Genomic DNA, 20,607 nt, shown 5'->3' with positions numbered 1-20,607 from the left:
GAAAGTAATGCACGGTGTACTTACAGAGTAGGCAACGAATAAAAGTACATAATTGCATTGATTTTGTAGAGTGCAGTGCATGCAGACAAATTTATCGAGGTCCAGGAGCACATAAAAACCTGCCTCGATCGTCAAAAGCAAAATTTCGAAAATCTGCAAAATGCCTTCGCTTAACCTGCGAAAATAAAAACAAAACTCGAGACGCCGTGCGAATGGCAGCGCTCTTTTTTCTGAAATACATACCGTACGTACCCAAGAATTCTGGACAAAAGCATTTTTGAACGGGAAAGAGTATATAAGCGCAATTTGTTTTCATATGTTGCAAGATTTCACTGTAACATGTATATCCGCAGATCTCCCGTCGGCAGGCTTGATTTTTTTTTGCTATTAAACGGGCTCTTAGTCACCTTCCGAGGAAAGCACATCAACTCTCTCAATCACTGCATTTTGTTGTCATGGAAAACTGAGCCAAATAATACACAAATAATACACTAGAGAACCCACAATCACGCTCAAAAGATGACGAGCCCTTCCTGGCGACTTTTTTTATGCTCGCACCCTCCTCCGTCGCTCGCATCTACGTATACATGTTGAGAAGTGGCTACTGGTTATATTCTTTCAGACGCCAGGCAGCTACCAAGGCCGCGGCCAATTAGCCGCCTAGGTCCGGCGGGCCAGGAAGCTCTCCCCCGGAGGAGGGGCAGGCGGAGTAGCGCCGACCATCCAGCGTGCAAAAAGTGACGAGAGGAGAGGGAAAAGCGCGAAGACGCTGAAATTCAAATTTTGACTGCCGATAACTCAGCTTCTACAAAGCGCATTAGAAAATTTATTGCTGGACAGTATTCGTGAGGAGGCGTGCTTTAATATATCCCAGCCATACTGGAACTTTATTAGAGCCCCTTTCAGGGCCCCTTTGAAGTTTTTGCTATCGTCAAAAGGGTTCCCATTGCTTTTCTATGGCAGTCTCAACGGTGGATGTGGCGATGGAAACACTATAAAAGAAAGATTTTGCTACATGTCGGAAGGACGGACCATTACCTTCAATATTTCTATAACAGTACCTTACAATCTTCCAATATTCAAAATTTTTGTCTGAGAATGTTAAACATGTATGGAGGCCACTCATACGTCGTAATAGAGTTTTTCTTGCTTTGAAAAACACTGACAAGATCTCTCTGGCTCGAATGCTTCGAATGGCTCGAATGCTAAGAATGCTTCCTTTTCCTGCTGAATAACATTCCGCATACAGTTCGAATGTGGTACCACGCGCGCGTTTGCATCGTATAACCTTTCGCGCGCATTATGCAACGAGCACGGTGCTGCCATCAAAATTCTTGCCCCTGACACCGCCCCCGTGCTCGCAAGAGTCCCGTGCCCGGAAGAAGAGCCGGGTTCCATCTCCCGTCGGTACGAGCAAAACAGCAACCTGTCTGTGCTCGAGTACGCGTATGCGCGCTTGAGTACACCCTTCAATGGGAGCTGTGTCCGCGACGGCGTAGCTTTCTGTTCGCGGCGCCACCTATTATTTTCTTCTTCTACTTTTCGTTGTGTGTCTTACCCGTTACGTCGTTTACGGTGGCCCGACGAGCCTGTGTACCGGTCGCATGACCAAGCGCTCATTGCTAACTGTAGCGAGCCCGGCTCTCTTGCTGAGCTGTGTCGATGGCGCTCGTAAAAAGAATTACTCCTTGCGCGCCGCGTAGCGGCGTATGGGCGCTCTTTCCACCGGACTGCCAGCCATACATGCGCATATACGGGGGCGGACAGTGTATGCGGAGGGCTCCTTATGTGGACATCGCCGCTGCGTTCGTGGAAGTTTGTAACTGAGCTGCGCGACTGAGTGCCGTAAACAAACGCATTCCCGGCAGACTCTATATATACACTTTGTAGAGCGGGGCCAATGCGCTAGTTGCGACTTTAAGAATGTACATAGCGAAGAAAAGAAAACACAAAAAGAGTGACGCGGCGAAACGCGTGAACCGGAACTTGCTTCGTCATGCCTGAGGAGCCGTGCTGAGGCTTCTTCGAAGCATGCATAACTTTCCGGGCCACGGATCGACAGGTCGCGCTGAGACTCCGTTGAGGCGTGCATAACCCATGTTTTCTGGGCCACGCACGGTTGGACCGATCGCGCCCTCTGACGGCGCCGTATGTAGACGACTGTCATGGTATTGCTCGGGGCCTCTGTAAACGTCCCAATGCGTTGAAGCCTCTTTGTAGGTTGCACGGTCTCGGCGGGTCAGAGTGCATATATAGAGCCTTGCGGCGATGATCCCGTGGGTATTGTCTCTCTTAGTGCGTCAGATTGAAGCATAGCCCATTGAAAAAGGGCCGCTAGCAGATTGTCTTACTGGACATAAGCCACCGTGTACCGCATCACAGCGTCTTGTCCGCTGGTGGAGACTGCCTCTTGTTTTTCGGTTCGGTACTTACTGTAAGAAACTTGTGCTGGCTTGGCGAAGTTTTTTTTTTTTTCATCCTTTACTGTAGTGGGATACAACTCAAGAACGAAGCTGCAAATGCCGAAAATGAGGCCCCTTGGCCAATAGCGTCGATCGATTCCCAACGTGAAATAGCGGGGGGCGGCAGGTGAAAGGGTATTAACGACGGCTCAGTTGGATTAATTAACCGCAGCTTCATGAAAATCAGTCCATGCCAATGGATGGCGGGCCTTCTTTGAGGGGCAGCTGCCGCTTCGTTCTTGAGTTGTATTCGACTGTACAGCAGTAGTGGTAGTAGCAGTAGATGCAATAGCAGTGAGAAGCACTGCATTTGGTGCAGCAGTAGTGTAGTAGCTGCACATAGCAAGTGTGTCATAATTGATAATCCAAGCATTTACGTTACCAGTACATCATCACGTGCTGGCCAGTGAGAACGTTGTCTCCGCGCTTGGGAGTGGCCGCTAACTCCATGCCTGGCGGAGAGGGAGGGGAGGAGAGTGGCTCGTTGGCTCCGTTATCTCACCCTTCTCCGCTCCTTGGAGGAAAGGGAACAGCATTGGAATTTTCCTTTTTCCTTGTTTTTCATTTTTTTTTTGCAGTAGCCTTGTTCCTGTATCACCTCCAGTTTTGTTCATTCGCAAGCTTGAATTCGTTAAGGGAATTCATAGACGCCTACCTTTTCAATTTAGGAATTAAAGAACGGCAACAAAAAAAGTGCGAGAGAACTATACTCTGATGCAATTCAAGAAAAAAAGCTGTTTTTCTCCCTCAAAAGACCCCCTTCCAGCCATTGGCGTAGGCCATTTCTTATGAAAATGCTAGCGTGAAGATGCAGGGCGTTGCAGACGAATCGGAATAGTCCCCTCCCTGCAGTGTCGGGGATAGCGCCTTCCTTGCACTGTAACTCCACTCCCTGCTACTCACGCAAGCAGGTTCAAGAGAGTGGGCCGACGCCATTGGCTGGAAGGGGAGCGTTCGACGGGGGAAAAGAACGTTTTTTCCCTCGACTTGTATCCGACAATAGACGAGAGAGTCCTTCGATGCCGCAGTGATACGGCGTTTATGAACGCCGAACGATGCGCGAAACCCACTGGGCTACTACACTGTCATTCAGAAATCTCGCCTGTTTGTCGCTATTTTATTCCCTTTCCAAAAATGTCTGGAGCGAATAAACCGACCATAAAAAGACAGCGGAGCACGACGCAGCGGCTCCCAACGAGCAGCTCCACACAGCGCGTCGTGACGCATCCATTTCGCGTGTTCACTGCTCGTCGCATATTCGGCGGCCGCGAGAAAGTACGAGAACCGGTAGCGCCAGACCTGACTCCGCCGCAGCCGCTCCTCCGCGAAGTGCGTGTTGTGATGATGATGCGGATGCCCCGCCGTGCTCCGGGATGCGCGACCGCTGAGAGAGGAGGAGACAGCGCTTCCCTCTCTAACGTAACCTCTCTCCTCCTGCTCATCCTCATCCTCTGGCGGCGTCAGAATGCGGGCCGCTAAATTAAGGTGCGCTAACGCTAAGGAGCCGTTGGCGTGTCGTCGTCCTAACTCACGCGCGCGCATACGCTTTCGGTTCGTTCACTTCGCTCTGCTACTGCAGCCCCCCCCCCCCCCTCCCCCTGTCGCCTCCACTATACATCTTCCCTCCTCGTACGGGACGTCCCAAACGCGGATATGCCTCTGCGGGAGGCAGTGGCGGGGGAAGAGTGGAGTGACTCTTGCTTCTCTCGCCGCCTTTTCTCTCTCTCCCTCTATACCCTGTCTCATTAAAACTGCGCAGCGCTTGGAAGAGCTTCCGTCTAGAAATAATCCGCAACCATCATTTACTTCGTGAGGCTGTTTGCACGCAAGATTACTTTGCAGTTTGCCGATGCCTTATATGTGGTGGTTGGTGAACATACCGTTACAAACCAATCACGAATAGTTTCTCTAGCTGGTTTAGACTTAACGGCGCACAACCAAGAAACTACATTATGCCACAATCACATGGTTAAAGGTGGTACCTTCTTAATTTAGGCTAAAATCGCTGAGTGTTTCGATAACGTTATAGCTTCTTAAAACCTAAAAAAACCAGCACTAGCAAACAGTTATTCCGCGCGAAGACAGCTTGGCGAGCGCGTCATCGGCTTGCGCCAGCTGCGGGACAGTCCCGCGAGGCCGCGCACGCTTTTAGCGAGACACGAGTGAAGAGGGCACCCCCTCTCCCTCCCCGCTTTTCCTCCTCTCCAAACTGGAGCGCGCCCTCTCCTCCGTTAGCTTCTCCACTCGTGGGAAGCGCGTTAAAAGCAGCAGAAGCGGCCGAGATTCTTTTCAGCCTCTCATTACCAAGGGAGAAGTCGCGTTTCGGGCCTGACGGTGACCGCGTGTTTCGCGGCGTTCTCGTGCCGACTTCCCCCCCCCCCCCCCCCCCCCCCCCCGTCGAGCCTCGGCTGCGGTGAATGCAGTGGAGAGGGGGTTGTGAGGAGGAGGAAGAGGAGGGAAGGTGGAAAAAAAAAAGGAACGCCGTCATGCGAGCCGGGCGGCCGAGGCGAATCCTTTCACTGTGCTGTGAGGGTTGCGTTACGTCTCTCGGTGGAACGGTGCTCGTTATTACTCATCGTGGCTCGTTACTCTAATGGCGAGCGCTATTCGGGAGTCATTCAATATGTCTCTGGAAACGAGATATGTTTAGAAACAGCACGAAGGGGTCTTGTTCGGTGCGGCGATGAAACCCTGCTCGCTGTAGACAGATGGTTAGGCATCACAGTTAAATGACCTGTCGGGAGATTAGTGTCGAGGTCTCTGCACCCCGCACCCTTACGTGTGGGCGACTATGAAACGGGGGTCTTTGACCACACCCTGGTTGCGGAACTACTCGTAGGGTGCATGTATGGAAGTAGAACGCTCCGATTTGTTCGAAACCCGGAAATTAGGTTACTGTCGCGTCATTTCAGGCATTTAGATAAACTGGTCAGCGCTGATCGAAGCGTCGCTATTCTATACGAACGGAAGTTCTAAAAGAGCCTTCGATAGCTCACTTTCCGGCTCACAGAAAGCGCTCCTGAACGCTTCGCCTTCCTACAATGCGGGAGCATGTACAGGAACACTATTTAATCCCACTGCACTCCTATTGGGTACGAAATAAATAGATTGGAAGGAACAGCCCAGAAAACTGACAAAGCCTAAGGTACGCTATCATTGCGAACGTAACTCTCCTCGATGTCATGATGACTTAGGCTACTTGAAATTCCAGGTAAGGATTCCTATTGGCGTCTGTATAGTGGGATACAACTCAAGAACGAAGTGGCTTTTCCCTTGCAGCCAATGGCGTCGGCCGACCACCATAACCCTGTTAGTGTAACAATGCAGGGAGGGGCAGATCTCCAGAGTCGGGGATAGTCCCCTCCGTGCATTGTCACGCTAACAGGGTCGTGAGAATCGGCCGACGCCATTGGGTGGAAGAGGGTCCTTTGACGGGGAAAAGCTGCTTCGTTCTTGAGTTGTGTCCGACTGCAGTATTCCACATTGACGTGGACATTAATCCCAAGCTTAAACCTACTACTCACGGAGGCCCATCCCACCACCCCGATTCAAATGGGGCGCCGATAAAATCCATCCATACACGCCACTCCCCGCGCGCAGCCTTCTCCAAGCTACTTTAAAGCTGGCTGTAGGCGATGCACGCATTTTTAATCGGAGCTTCCTAACTGGCGCGATGAAAGAACTGCGGAATGACCGGCGCCACACGATTAGAGCACTTCGCTGGCTCTGTAGAGAGAGAGCAAGACAGATTGATTGACGGTTCATGGCAGCAAGCATTACCACAGAGAAAGGGGGGGAGTTACTGGAGCGACGGGAGACGGTGCGGGTGCGCGGCCCACTTTTCGGCCCATCTGGGGTGCCGAACGAGCACTTCTCAGAGAGCTGTCTGGGGCCCCTTTGAAGTATGGGCCACCGTCGTCGAGCCCCCCGTAGCTTCGTCGTTCGCCACGATCTGCGGTAATGGGTTTATTGACCCACATAAGCGGCTTGACGGACGACAGCGTGGACTCCCGCTGATGTGGCGGACTCTCCCTCACAGCGTCTTCCGCCGCCTTCCCCGCTGAACGCCGATAAAGAAAACAAGTTCGATCGTAAGGCAGATGAGACGGGTCTAAATTTGGTGGCATTTAGTTCCCTTGTATCCGCACATCTTGGTTGTTTCTAAATTAAGCCGATTACTCCCTTACAAAAATTTATTTAGAGAGTATGTAGGCTGTCCAGATACTTCTGTCTGTAAAGTCTATAGACTCTCTAAAGACACACCCTACAGAACAGTCCATAGACATATTTATGGCCACACACTTTTAGTAGACGTCTATCTATATACTATGAATAGAGAATAAGAAATATCTGCAGGAAGGCAATAGGTTTAGGTTGAGGTGTTGAATGCTACAGGTGGTGTTAGCCTTGCTTTATCTGCGGCAATTGCTCCACCGCAGCGTCCCTTCGATATTAATGCCGCATCTACCCCGCTATGCGCACAGTCTCTTATAATAGCACACATTCTCTCCCGCAGTTACCATCTATGCACACAATCAATCCACACAGTCCACATCACAGTCCACTCCAGAAGTCCCCATCTATGCACATATTCAGTCACAGTAGAACATAGGCCATTGTAGTGCCACACTCCATACACACATTCACTCACAGTATAAAGTAGACCACTCCAGAAGACACTATCTACGCACACATTCAAACACAGTATGCCATAGTCCGTTCCTGCTGTCACCATTTAAAAACAAGATCCGTGTTCTGCAGAAATGTTAAAAGAAGGCGTGCAGCCTCCCTTCTGCATGTCTAGTTTCCACTCGGGTAGACAATGTCCGGCACTGTGCTGTGACGGGTTCCTGTCTTCTTGAAGAAAGCGAACATCACATAGAGTCTATAAGAAGTCAATAGACTGTCTATAGATCACTTTTATAGGGACTCGCTCATGGGCGCAAGGCATTTTTATTCTATTTATTTTTTAGATACGACAATCACCACGCGGTGATTTTAGCAGGGTAGTACACGCGTGATTTAAAACAATGACATGTGCAGAAAAAGAAATGCACTGAGCGCTGGTTATGCAAGATAGAAAGCACAGTAAACAAACAAGGCATAGTTGGGCTGAACAGCAAATAAATGAAAAGTTAAACTATCACGCGCAAGGTTACAGCAAAGAAGCAAACTAGCAAATAATACATAAAATAGCATTGTTCTAAACTTGATAAAAACGCAGTAAATGTTGGTGCAGAGACGGCGTTGTTTTTCAGCTGATTACAGTCAACTATCGAGCGGGGGAACAATGAATACTTGAAAGTATTGTTACGCGGAGAAAATTGGGTTATAGTTATAGATTATGCTTTTGACGAGTATAGTGTATGTGGAAGAGAAAGACGTGGTATTTGTTACGTCAGTCTTACAATGACCATTAATGAATTGGTATAGAAAATTCTGTCATGAGTAACGATTTCTTTGCGGTTTAGGTTAGCTTAGGTGGTGGAATCCGGTGCAGAGGGAGAACATATACACTCTAAACGCGAAAACACCTATACGGGTGTAGAAAGGAAGTAAGCTGTCCTCTAGCGCACTCGCTATTTACAGAAGGGAGTGTTACGGGAGGGAGTGTTAAGGGTGCTTACTCTCTTTTTACTCCTTTTTGTTTACAGTGTACACTCGGCACATGGAACACTGGACAAGCGTCACTCCGGTACGAACAAGGTATTTGCTGAGCCCTTTCACTTGCGCAGGAGCACTTTACGCACAGGATTTCCCTGTCTAAGCATGCACTAGTTAGACCAACGATAAGTCGATAAGACCTTTTGAAGCTTTAAGTTAGGTTTTGCAAAACTGCCGCAGCCTTTATGAAAAATGACGTCAGCATCCGCGTTAGCCAATGGGCTCACTAGGCGGCATCTGTTTGAAAGACCTGCGTGCAATGTATTCGTATAACTGCGGCCCGAATGCGCAGCCTTGGAGCGATTAAATTTCTTGTCTTTCAGAAGACCGGAGACGGGTCATCGAAATTTGATGTCTCTAGAGGAGTCAGTAAATCGTGCGTATAGTTTTAATTCTTGCGAGAACGTTGTATAGTGCCTGCGCAGAAGCCTATAAATGACTCTTTTTCATTTTGCCGTTCCTTGACTGCGACGCAAGCGTGCAGTCGTGCTATGTGCCCTTGAACCTTTCTCTGGAGGAAAAACGCTTCAGGTGCTTCAGTATCGATGGCAGATGCCGGGGCTAGCAAAAATCTTTTCCTTCCTTTTTACTATTATTTTTAATAAAACCACTACCACCACCGCCAAAAACGCTAACGCGTCCGGGTGCTGTGCGATGTCAGTGCGCGTTGAAGATCCCCAGGTGGTCGAAATTAATCCGGAGCCCTCCACTACGGCACCTCTCACTTCCTTTCTTCTTTGACTCCCTCCTTTCTCCCTTCCCTTACGGCGCGGTTCAGGTGTCCAACGCTATATGAGACAGATACTGCGCCATTTCCTTTCCCAAAAAACAATTATTATTATTATTCATATCCGTTTCAAAACTGTTTGAAAATTTTCAACTGTAACAAACCAGAGCAGCTTTGAACAATGCCTTCTCTACCACTGATCATTCAGCTTAGTGAAACACTCTACTTCAGTTGCGTTCGGCATTAAGTAACGTGCGCTTGTTTGAGTGAAGAAGTGGCGCGCATTTCGGTCAGGTAATTCGTGTATTTGAGAAATTCGCGGCGAGCAGGTAATGAATCAAAAGTCTTAATTACTACGACTACTCCTGCACAGGGCCTTCACGAACTCTGAGATGTGTCCAGAATGCATTAATACATCTAAACGCTGTTCCAAAAAGTTTGGTAACCACTCAGCTTCTATTGACTGAGACTAACGCAGTTAATTTCTGGATCATCGGTCCGGCACAGTTCTGCATGCAGCATGATCCTCCACAGGGAGATAGTTCATTGGGAAATTATATTGAAGTTGTTTTTAATCAATCAAAGTTATTGTCAAGAAAAGAGATTACTAAAAATGTTAGTATGCACTTGAAGCCCGGAACTCAGAATTGTGGAAGGGGCTCATATCAGTACTACACTTAATAAGAAGAGCAATCAGCAAGAACGCTTACAAAAGTTAAACAGTATATATACAGTTGTAAATACCTTCTATATATTTTCGTTGGAAAAGTATTTTCTGTCGACACGTATTACCTCAAGCACAGTACTAACACGGAGTTACGAATTAGCTCCGTATTATTTATATGCCCTTATCTCTCGATTATATGGCGCTATACACTGATGGTAAGCAGATTCCCGCCCGCCAATCTATAGTACAGTCCATATCTCACATACGCAGAGGAACAGTCAAGCCATCTGTCGCGAAGTGAGTTCATTCACCACCAACGCTGCATAAATACCGAGCGCCTTAATTGCTTTCCGTGTCCTCTCCGTTCATTTGCCTACGCTCGACATCGCTTCTGCATCAGCGGAGGCAGCATTTCGACACGTATCGTCTTTTCTTTCTTTTCTCTTCGCACCGGTTACGGCTGGAAAGTTTTCCACTTGTCTTTCCGCACATGCGACACCGCGGGTGCTGACTCGCGCAACGCGCGTGAATTGCATTACCGTTATTACACACCCTAAACGTGCACTGCTGAAGGCGAGTCGAGAAAAGATAGCGCGCGGCACCCGAATCCGCACTGCGCTTCGTAAGTGCACGCGTTGCGTCTGCGACGCGTATGCGGAGTGCCTGCGACGCGCATGCGCGCTCTTGGCTCAACGCTGTGTGCGTCGCAGTCTGGCCACTCTAGTCTGGCCTCGCATCTCGCGTTTCGCCGGGCTTCACCGCGCGCCGGGAAGCTTCCCTTCCTAACTGGAGCACGTCTCGACGACTACACAAGAGCATCCGCTGTTGCGAGTTCCTCGTCGTCGTCTTCTTGGCGGCGATCCCTTTTAAGAGCTTGGAGTGCGAGCGTCCGGTTTCGGTCGTCCCTTGCTGTTGCTGTCTGCCGCTGCCGCCACAGCAGCAGCAGCCGGATCCGAACGGGTATGAGTTCATCTCGTTGAAAGCCCGTGGGAGTCGGTCCGCGCTGTAAGCGCACTCTGTGGCGACCATTTGCGGCTGTAACATTCTATTTGACCGCTGTGGACGAGACGCGTTGGGTCACGTTTTTTTTTTTTACCGGGCGCTGGTATATATAACACAACGGTCCTTTTTTTTTTTCGAGTCTTTTTTTTCTTATCTACCGCGCCGACTGCTCGGTCCTGGTGATAGTAGGGCTCTTTGCGTTGCTTGAACGAGCTAAGACACGAGGTTATGACTTCGGTTCCTCCTAAGGATGCGCAGCTAGGCTTAGGAACGACAGAACGCGATGTCATTGGACTCGGAAATGGAAAACTTGTCCAATATATTGTACGACCGAACTTGAGGCACGGCAACCGTGCAAGAAGTTTTAGTTTCTAAAAAAACTCTTCCTCGGCTGCATATAGAGCCTGTGCTGTTATGTAGTGAGTATAGTCAATGTCGCATCATTTCTCTCTTCAGGAGCTCTAAAGAATGTCGAAGTCGGGGGGGGCACGTATCACAGTGGCGCTGAAAAAAAAAGGAGTTAAAGCGGATTCATGTGTGCTTCACACTAATAAAAATGGTGTATACATTGTCCATAAACTTTTTATAGACTCTATTGCCTTCCTATTGATATTTCTTTTGTCTATTCATAGTCTATAGAATGCCTTAGAAGAAGTGTACTAAAAGCGATGGCCATAACTGCAGATTTTCTATAGACTGTCTATAGATATTTCATTCTATATAAGCTAGTGTATAGGATTTGTGTATAGAAAGTCTACAAACTTTATAGACAAAAGTCTGTGTACAGTCTATAGACTGCCTAAGGAAATTTTTGTGAGGGGCAAACAGTCGGTGAAGCATTTTTAAGCACTATAAGCGCTCGTAGCAGAACCACCAACAGTAAAGACGAGCAAGTATTTGTGCGAAAAAATATGATTTTAATTTTATCTTCGTGTATGCTTTAAAAACTTCGCAATTTTCTTTAGACTCGACATTACTGCATTGCTTAAACGGGGCATATTTACCAGCACGTTGATAAAAAGTGTCGGAAACGTAGCAAAAGCTGTTTCGTTCATGCTTTGGAATCTAAATCATCATGTCCAACCCGTTAGAAACGAAAATCGCCGACGGAATCTACACTACGCATACGGGCAGGATATGGCTCAGTTTGGTTTCGATTATTCATGGCAGTACTATTTTTCGTCATGACTTTTAGTTACAGCGGGCTCTGACGTCACAAAAGGGTACACAAAACACCCACTATAGTCGAATACAACAAAGTACCTCCTTCCAGCCAAAGGCGTCGGCCTATTCTCATGACCCTGCTAGTGTGACAAAGCAGGGAATGGTAGATGAAAGGCGATAATCCCTTTGTTCTATGGTCGGGGATAGACCCTCTCTCCATTGGCGCCGCTCCCCGAATTCTCGGGCTAGCAGGATCACAAGAATAGCCCGACGCCATTGGCTGGAAGGGGGTCCTTCGATGGGAAAAAGGCGCTGCATCCTTGAGTTGTATCCGACTATAGTCAAATGCGCTCACAGAACAATGACGCATTCCGCACCATGAGCTAGGATCGTGCAGTTGTATTGTTAAATCAGGTTTCAGTTTTATTCTGCTGCTTTGTATTTGTTGCTTCGGAGTGCAAGTGACGTAGTTTCGCTACAATCGGAAACAGAACGAAAGTTAAACGTGGTTTCAAAATACAAAGGCACGACCCTAGCCCGTCGTACCGTGTTTTTCACGTATCGATCAGAGTTTTCGCTCAGCATCGTGCGAAGCCTGTCGTGAACAGGTGAGCAGCGAACTCTCATTGAAACAGCGAGACCTGCAGATGCATCGCGCTGCTCTGCAACTCGGTGCCAGTGCACAAAAGCATTTGGGGAACCTATCGGACCCTAATCATGCCGCCATCACGCTGCAAAGCGTCAGATGACATACAATAAACGGCAGTTTCTCCGTAATTCACCGTCAGAAACCGCGGGTTACCCGCCGCGGTGGCTCAGTGGTTAGGGCGCTCGACTACTGAGCCGGAGTTAATTCTCGGGTTAGAACCCGACCGCGGCGGCTGCGTTTTTATGGAGGAAAAACGCTAAGGCGTCCGTGTGCTGTGCGATGTCAGTGCACGTTAAAGATCCCCAGGTGGTCGAAATTATTCCGGAGCCCTCCACTACGGCACCTCCTTCTTCCTTTCTTCTTTCACTCCCTCCTTTATCCCTTCCCTTACGGCGCGGTTCAGGTGTCCAACGATATATGAGACAGATACTGCGCCATTACCTTTCCCCCCCAAAAAAACCAATTATTAGCATTATTAAACCGCGGGTTCATCGTATAGTTCATAGGGGAATTCCAGTGCCACAGTCAGGTATACATGGTTTCGTCGAATGTTTTTTTTGTTCTGGAAGCACTGCGATTTAGCCCTAGAACATTTCATTTTTTGAAGACAAGCGTCGAAAGCTGGCGCGTCATCTATTATACACCGGTGCTTTTATCAAAAACTGCGCGGAATGGTTTGCTTGTCCTTCTGCCTTGTCAAAACCAGCGCGACAGGTGTCGTCTGCACCGGCGCAAACCTCACCAAACGCCGCGCCATTGATACCGCGGAAGTACTTTAGGGCTAGCATGATCATCAGCACCCGCGTGTGTTTACAAACGTCAGAACCGTGTATAGTATACAGCCGTCATGTGCATGTGTGCTATGGATGCAGCCGCCGTATTGTAGCCGCGAGCTACGCCACTCCGCTACGTCTGCACCGATTCTTGGCTGTCCAATACAGATCATAACAGTATAGTCTACTATGTGTTGTCGTTCATGGTGGAGACTGCACAGTTGATGACATATCGTTTTGTTACATCAGGCTAGTTTTGCGGGATAGTCTACTGATGCGAGAACATTTCACAAACACATGCCATACTTTTTTTTTTGTCAGCAAGCTAGTTATATTACCATGTGATTAGCGTTGTGCTGTGCGGATTTGTGAACAGCGCCCTTACAAAAATGGTCTATGGACAGTCCGTATACTTATTATAGGCTCTATTACCTTCCTATAAATATTTCTTTTTTCTATTCATAGTCTATACACTGTCTGTAGACAAAAGGCTAATAGAAGTATATGGTCATAAATTTTAGATTGTCTATAGATTTTCTATAAGATTTGTATTGCCTATAGACTGTTCTTTAGGTTTTGTCTATATACTTAATAGATAGAAGTCTATGGACAGTCTATAGACTGACTATAGGATTTGTATTGTCTATAGACTTCTCTAGGGTTTGTCTATATACTTAATAGACAGAAGTCTATAGACTGTCTATATGGTTTGTGTTGCCTGTAGACTGTTCTCTAGGGTTTGTCACAGACTTAAAAGACAGAAACCTATAGAAAGTCTACAGACTAAAAAAATTTTTAAGGGCGGGACGGCCCCACATCTCACGCTGCGATGTAGTTGGCTATACAAACTTAGTCCTCCTACTCGGGCCGTCAAACCCTTGACGTACCGCGCGACGTGGCTTCGTGACGTCTCGCGAGCGAAAGCTTGACGGACAGGGCGTGCCGTGCGTGTCCAGCCGACGCCACACAGGCCTTGCTCTTCAGCTGTCCAGGCGCTGTCTGTCTAGTACAGCAGCTGCCCGCGCTCGGAGTGGCGCCCTGCGCTTCCGTTCGTGCCAAGCAGTATATGAGGCATCCATTTCTGTTTTTATTTCATTCCTCTACCGCGTCTGCCCCCGTTCAATGACAGAAATTTGAATGAGCTGTCTATAGGCAGTTAATCTATAGACTGAGATTTACTCTAGGAAGTACCGAAGCGAACGGCACAAGTAGCCATCAAAAACATTTATTATACAGTCTAAAGGCAGTCTTATAGGCTGTGGTAGTTTATAGACTACCATATTTACTCGCATAACGAACGCAGTTCTAACATTGGCTGTCAGAAAGTGAAAATTTTTTTCACTGTTTTACCCCGCGTAATGAAAGCATCCCCCAATTTTTCACAAATTTACACAAATTTGAGGGGAAGCAGTACGCGCATATATACGAGTAAATGCGGTTGTATCGTAACTATGGATAATCCATTGTCAGTATATAGAGACTGTCTTAGAACTATTCATGGAGAGTCTGTTCATAGGGTAGTCATTGATAGTTTGTAGTCTGTATGATAGGTGCCACAACCCAGAGTCCCATCTCTCTATTTCCCAGGCTCACACCTCTCGTAGAATAAAACCCAGCACACTCATTACACCAGTAAGATTGCATATACACCGCTTCCGCTCTGATTACCCCTGCCCCAACAGTCCTGCATGGACTCTATGGTGATCTTGCACACTGTCGCTTCTGCTGTCCTCTAGCTTTCCGGCTCCCTTCCTACCTCCCAACCCTCATCCCCACTCCTATCCTGGCAGCAAACCTGACTGGCTTTTCATTAAGAGGACAAGCAGTGGACAAGTTGTGGCAGCCGAGGCACATTTTGAGCACTTTATTTGTCTTCATTAGTAAATAGTGTTTTATACTACCACCACCACCACCACCACCACCACCACCACCACCACCACCACCACCACCACCACCACTACTACTACTACTACTACTACTACTATTACTACTATGAACAGTTTTGACAGCAACCGCTTTGAACGTAACTGTTTTAAATATTCTTTCTCCCCGAGGACCATTACAGACTGGAATAACCTAAATAACGAGATTCGTACCCAGAATTATTTAATACTGTTTAAAAATGTCTGAAAATAAATGTTATCAATTCGAGTGTTTGTATGCTTGTATGTTTCATGTATACCCACCCGAATATGATCATGTACTGGATTGCACAATCTATAAGTAAATAAATAACAAATATCCGAGGGCTATCCATAGATTGTCTACTATTCTCAATGGATAGTTAACAGAAAGACTATCATTAAACTATGCGTAGATGGCCCATAAACAGCCCGTAGAATATCTATGGAAGGTTTATAAACAGTCTATATAGTTAATGTAGATTGATATCCGTAGACTATCATATAGTGACTGTAGTGCATATAGTGACTGTAGATTGCTATATATGTAGTGACTGTAAACTGATTAGATATACGGACTACCTAACGAGGTATTCGAAAATGTTGCTTTAACCCTTCGCTTTGGTCTTCCCTGCTCCAGCAGCAGCCAGTTCTCAGCGACGGAGTGTCTCGAAAAGGGGGGGGGGGGGGGGGTGAAAATTGGTCTCTGGGGAAAGGAAATGGCGCAGTATCAGTGCCGTATATCGTTGGACACCAAAACCGCGCCGTGAAGGAAGGGATAAAGGAAGGGAGTGAAAGAAGAAAGGAAGAAAGAGGTGCCGGAATAATTTCGACCACCTGGGGATCTTTAACGTGCACTGACATCGCACAGCACACGTGCGCCTTAGCGTTTTTCCTCCATAAAAACGCAGCAGCCGCGGTCGGGTTCGAACCAGGGAACTCCGGATCAGTAGCAGAGCGCGCTAACCACTGAGCCACCGCGGCGGGTAGGCGGAGGGGGGGGGGGGGGGGGCATCCTCGTTTTCGGCGCATCGTGCAGCGTGAAGCGGCGTCTGCGGGAGCTGCAGCCGCGTTCTGAGCGATGCGCGTGCGCGCACACCAACCAGTGCACGCGCGAGATGCTCGCGAGCTGCGCGGTCGGAGAAGGAGGGGATCATCCGTCGAGCGTGTCGTGTTTCGCGTCGCCGTGTTACGGGACGCGAGGGACAGACGACCCGGGTCGCTGGCCGCTCTGCTTCAAGAGCGACCGCGGCGAGTTCCCCCGCTCTTCCGCGAACGGAGGAAGGGGAGACCGCGTGTGACGACCGAGACGGTGACGGAGACCACGCATGCCCAACAGTCATGGACAAAAGCATTTTACGCGATAGCGTATACAGTTCGTTCGGTCGAAAAACCGTCGGCGTAGTCGGCACCGCGTGTCGGAAATAATGGGGGCTGCGCAAAACAAAAATCGTATCGTGGTAATTTACCCGCCGCGGTGGCTCAGTGGTTAGGGCGCTCGGCTACCGTTCCGGAGTATCCGGGTTCGAACCCGACCGCGGCGGATGCGTTTTTATGGAGGAAAAACTCTAAGGCGCCCGTCTGCTGTGCGATGTCAGTGCACGTTAAAGACCCTCAGGTGGTCGAAATTATTCCGGATCCCTCCACTACGGCACCTCTTTCTTCCTTTCTTTCAATCCCTCCCTTATCCCTTCCCTTACGGCACGGTTCAGGTGTCCAACGATATATGAGACAGATACTGCGCCATTTCCTTTCCCCAAAAACCAATTATTATTATCATGGTAATTTGTGGTTCTAATTATAGCTGACTAATTGGTGCGTAAATAGGCGGCGACGAGTTAACGAAATGAGTGTAATTAATGCATTAATCGATTAATTGAAGAAATAAAAATTGGGAAAAGAGGGGTTAAAAGGTGTCAAAATGCTCAGATTGAAAAGGCAATGCTTGATTATGTTCATTAAGAAACTTTAGAGTGTCTGAGTGATCAATTAATTGAAACATTGGAAAAATGAAAAGCGATCAGAGCTGCCAAACTTCTCAGAATAGAATGCCTAACCCACTACGCAATCGCGTCATACCCTTAAGGTGGAACTTAAGTGTCCTGTCAAATGTTTCGAATGGGCACGACTTTATGAACGCAATTTTTCATATATTTTAAGATTTCTCTGTAACAATCAATATACCCGCAGATCTCCCTTAGGCAGGATTGCATTTTTTTACTATTACCGTTTTTGCTATTGTCAAAAGTGTTCCCCATTAGTTTTCTACTGCAGTCCTGGCTGATCGATGCGAGTTGTGGAAACAATTTAAAAGAAAGATTTAGCTATACATCGAAAGAATGAATATTACCTTCAATACTTCCATAACAGTACTTTACAGTTTTCCAATATTCAAAAATTTTGTCCGAGAATGTTTGGACATGGTGAACGATGCGGCTGCAGAACTCGCTATTCTATTTACGCTATATGCACGATGCAGTAACCGTCATCAACATCCAGCTGCACGAGCGTCCAGACTGGTCCAGAGGAAGGGTAGGACTTCAACGACATCTATCCTTCTCGTTGACTGGAATGTGCTCGATGTGATCGAGAATCTGTCCAAATTAGGCCGACGTGTAATTTAGGTGCTCGGTTCGTCTGTTGTGTACTATCGGTCAGTTTGACCGAGTATTCACCTACAATCCCATGTCCTATCTTTTCAGAAGCGATTGGAGTTTAGGCGTGAGTTCAAAGGTCACGTATATGGCAGAGAAATGTAAGAAAATGGAGAGCTTTAGCACAGTTTGTAATGCCTAGCGCTAAGGTAGCGCTTATCTATATTACTTCTTTGCGATCATACGAAGCGGGGGAGAGGCACCCGACTGTATGTTAAATAGAGTTAATATTAACATTTTACTGCCCTGTGTCGTGAAATCCCGACATACCTTTTTCACGCGTCGGGTTCATTACTATATACAAGGAGCGTGGACAAAAAGTTTGATGTTAACTAGCACTCAGCAGAGCACGCTTTCCGGTCAAATGTTTGGCGCCTTTGTGAGCAAACTCTATGAAAAAAAAAAGGCAGCGCGAATGTGCAACTTTCAGCCAGCGGCCAACAATTCATCGTTTCGCATTTTCTTGCGTAGAATAGAAAGATTTTTCTTGCATAATTTTTTTGTACTGTCACTAGTGTTATAAGGCAGTTCGAGGCCTTAGATTTGGTCTATCACACAACTCGGGCTGGTTGCATATAACGGATAAAATGCAAACGATTGCTAAGTGACGACAAGGCGATTTCTCAAATATTAACGTTGCTAACAAAACTTTGGTGCTGGCTTTTGAATTAGGATAGAACAGCTAGCATAACGTGGAGGTATTGATTTTTTCTTTGATTCCTTCATACTTTGGGCATTAAAAGGTTATTAGAAGGGACACAGACCCGGGGAGTAGAATATTTGGGGGGGGGGGGGGGGGCTGCATATTATGATGTCAATTCAGCTGGTGCAGGATAGGCTAGTTGAAGGTCACTGGGAGAGAGGGCACATTGGGTGAGGGAACAAACGCGGGTTATTGATATCCTAGTCGCAACCAAGAGGAAGAAATGGGCTTGGGCGGTGCATGTACTGCGAAGGCAAGATAACCGCTGGTCCTTAAGGGTAACGGATTATATTCCAAGAGAAGGCAAGCGCAGCAGGTGGCGGCAGAAAGTTAGGTGGGCGGGTGAGATTAGGAAGTTTGCATGCATAGGGTGGGCGCAGCTGACAGAGGACAGAGTTGGATAGACATGGGAGAGGCCTTTGCCCTGCAGTGGGTGTAGTAAGGCTGATGATGATGATTATGACGACGGGAGAGACCTTTTTCCAACAAGAGGCAACGGGGTTGATGATGATGAGGGTGAGTTCTCGGCTCGCAGAGTCCGGAAAGAAAAAAAGTAAAGGAAGGGGGGGCGGGGTACAACAAGCGGTACTGAAATTATGCCGTTTATTTTTCCTCGAGTGACGCAAGCAGCAGTGGCGAAGTGGAAGGCGTGCCGAGGTTAAAACAGCGCATTCGCTCGTGTTCTTGTGTGCTCTTGAACTACTTTCAAAGCATACCCTCGTGCACACACACACACGTCTAAATGCGCTCAGGATCGCGTGACGAGCACAAAGCACGGAACATTAGCTTTAGCGTCACTTCACGAACTGAGAAGGCTAGTTAGGCGGCAAAGAGAGATGGATGGAAAGAGAGCGGGACGTCGTTACGCTAAACTGCCTCTTCGCGTGCACGTTAGGGGGCGCAAGATTGTAGATTACGCTTCTATGTAGTCATTTTCGCTCGCTCCGAAACTGTACGCGAGCAGAGGCACCCTTCGCTATCACGCGCGTGCTTATAGCTAGGAATGTCCGCGCAGGTCGTGTAGTGGTCGCCGGCGTCGCGACGTGGTTCCAACGTTTTGCCGACGACCTTGCGTGCAATCCACGCATTCCATAGCTCTCCCTCCTTCAGCTTATATCTCTTTCTCTCCCTTTATCTCTTTCTCTCCCCGCCCCCCTCTGTCCTTCGACAATTCCGGCTCACCCCGCTCATATCTGCACTGCTCATTAATAGGGTGCAGTGTTTAGGAAGAGCAGTCTCTGGCGCATTCCGAAAAGACGAGTGAAGAGTGGTGTAAAATTACTCCTTTCTGGGCCATGTACGTTTACATCGCCACTTCTTGTTAAAGGGTGCAGTGTTTAGGAACAGTAGTCCCTCGTGTGTTCCGAAAAGGGGAATAAAGAGTGGGGTAAAGTGATTCCTTTTTGGGCCATATCCGTTTACATCGGCACTTCCTGTTTAAGGGTGCAGTGTTTAGAAACAGTAGTCTCTCGCGCATTCCGTAAAGAGGAGTAAAGAGTGGTGTAAAATGATTCCTTTTTGAGATATGTTTGTTCAGATCGGCACGGTACTCTTTCGCTGCACAGTGCAAAAACTGCCGTCGAGGATGGCGTCAGATCACTCCTTTTAAGCTGTGCCAACTGACACCCTCAGACATTCATTGCGCCCAATGTAAAAAGGAGGAGCTATATAGCGCTAGCCCGGACCAGGTTCACTATACCGGTCACGAGGGGGTGCCTATACGCACGTTTCGCCTCACTATGAAGAAACGTGCAGCGTTGATGTAGGCGGAGCTGACGTCGGCCGACTAGTCAGGTGCTTATAGCTCGCAGAGCCGTTTTTGCTTAAGAAATAGTGGTTCGCTAGTGATCGGTTTTTGACCACTCACGGATAATATCTTACGGAAGAGCAGCTCTATAGCTGCTCTTACACATTTGGGAGGTGCTGGGTTTGATCCCTGGTGCCGCCCGGTACCCACCGGTTTTCTAACGGAAAGAAGATTTCCCCGGCCTGCAGAGTGTTCGGCTTTTCTGGGTTGAAATGCTGGGGGAAAAGGGTCTTGAACCAAAACATAAGAACACCTCTCACGTTAGAAGCTGTCGGTTATTAGTCGAAAACTGGCCACTAACCAATAGCTGTTTCCTGAACGAGAACTGCTCTACGAGCTAGACACCTGACTGGCTGACGCCAGTTCTGCCTACATCAACGCTGCATGGTTCTTCATGTAAGGCAGTCAATACGTAGGCACCGCCGCGCGCCCGG

At 48.0% G+C, this 20,607-nt stretch overlaps 1 protein-coding gene across 4 annotated transcripts in view; it reads left to right on the top strand.

The window, feature by feature from the left end:
* Window positions 1-20,607, top strand: part of LOC144102066 (extracellular serine/threonine protein CG31145) — a 250,432-nt gene that overhangs the window by 47,274 nt on the left and 182,551 nt on the right. For 2 of the 4 annotated variants that reach the window (XM_077635340.1, XM_077635343.1), the window contains exon 2: window positions 8,117-8,168. The exons of 1 other annotated variant lie outside the window; for it this stretch is intronic. The gene's annotated coding sequence lies outside the window, so the exon portion shown is untranslated. The remainder of the gene's footprint in view (window positions 1-8,116; window positions 8,169-20,607) is intronic. One more of the 4 variants, XM_077635342.1, reaches the window with a different exon arrangement.

The sequence above is a fragment of the Amblyomma americanum genome, chromosome 8 (genome assembly GCF_052857255.1).
Source record: "Amblyomma americanum isolate KBUSLIRL-KWMA chromosome 8, ASM5285725v1, whole genome shotgun sequence".
In the NCBI taxonomy this organism is placed as follows: Eukaryota; Metazoa; Arthropoda; class Arachnida; order Ixodida; family Ixodidae; genus Amblyomma; species Amblyomma americanum.
This window is presented reverse-complemented; position numbering and strand designations above follow the sequence as displayed.